Consider the following 1,588-nt stretch of genomic DNA (forward strand, 5'->3'; position numbering starts at 1 on the left):
GGCGGCCTTGGTGAGCCGGTCCGCGGAGGTGCCGGGCGTGCGGGAGGTGCCGCCGCTGCCGGGCTGGCCTCAGGGAGGCGTCTGCCCCGCGGTGCTCGCACCTGAGCCAGGCGTTGCCAGGTGTTGCTGTCTCGGCTGCACCTGCTGCACTGAGCCAAAAAAAGGTCCCAGGTGGCCTGGTAATGAGGGGCGCTGTCGCCCGCAGCAATTAATGCTCCTTGCTAAGAAAATAGGAGGTAGCCGAGGGTAACCGTGTAAACATGTCTTTCTGACTTTTCCAGTTCCCCTTTGCACGGTTTTGTCGCGCACTGAATCTCAGAATGCCCAAATAGCCCGTTTTCGTTCATGTTTTAAGTTTTTTAAATGAATGATTTGATACAAAGCAAACGTTTGTTTTGGGGGATACCTTAAAATGCAGATTCTCTGGCCTACCTCCGGATATGCCGATTGAGCGGATCTGGAATCAGCCCGGCAGTATGTAATGCGCTTGGCCTTTGACCTACCTGTCCAACCCTCTTGGAAAACGCTGAACTATTGATGGAGACTGGAGATCCGGCCTGTCTATCAGGATAGAATTAGGGAGAGTAAAGTTTCCCCATTGTCTTTGGCAAAATAATTTTGTTTACTAGCCGAATGTTTTCTGAGTGGAATCTAGATGTTTTTCTAAAATGAGATTTCATTCTTCCTTTTTATACTTTTTATGTTAATTGTATATTTTATCACATGTAGAAACTTCATTTTAGTTTTTCCATGTACAGTTATTAATAATAATTATTTTGTAATTGAACCTGTACTGCTCATTTCATTCTTTGTGTTGTTGTTGGAGAGGTTTTTGCTATAGGGCACGTGCGCTCACCGGAAAGACGAGAGAAACAGAGAGACAGAAAGCGAGAAATCACCCCCCCAGGGGGGATGACCACACCGCAATCCCTTCTCCTCCATTCTCCTCTTGGGATCTTGGGAACCCACGCACACACGCCCGACATGAAAGCCACCGGGTCCGGGACGCGAACCGCAGTCGACTATGTGGGAGTCCAGCGACATAGCCATTACGCCAACTGCTGGTCCCTGTATTTCTCATTTCATTCTATTCAATGAATATATATAGTTCAGTAGTTAAAGATTTGTGCATATTCAAAGCACCATTAGGCCATATTTGTTAAATGTTGCTATGTTTTCAGCACTAATCCAGTACTTGAGTGTATTTTAGGTAGTATTTGAATCTGTAACATGTAAATAAACATTACGTAATTGTATTTGACACGTCTCTCAGAAGCAGGACTACGGAAGTAGCCAAAGTCCAGAGAGCTTAAGTGACGCGAGACGTGAGTGACCTTCAGCTGGAGTCCTCCCGCAGGCCCCTCTCTGCTCTACAGCATAGCAGTGCTGTGGCTTCTCTGCAGCTGGGAAGGCGGAGGTCAGAGAAGCCAGAGTAGAACTAGGTTCTTTCACTTCTCTTTTGTATACTAAATTGGTAGGAAAACAGTAAAGATAAAAGGAAGAATTAAAATTTCTGAAAAATACTTCTATTCACAAGAAATCAGGTTTTTAAAAATTTTATTTTGTTTTTAGGTTTTTGCCATAGGGC

This window comes from Tupaia chinensis, unplaced genomic scaffold (assembly GCF_000334495.1).
Source record: "Tupaia chinensis unplaced genomic scaffold, TupChi_1.0 Scaffold000161_1, whole genome shotgun sequence".
NCBI lineage: Eukaryota > Metazoa > Chordata > Mammalia > Scandentia > Tupaiidae > Tupaia > Tupaia belangeri.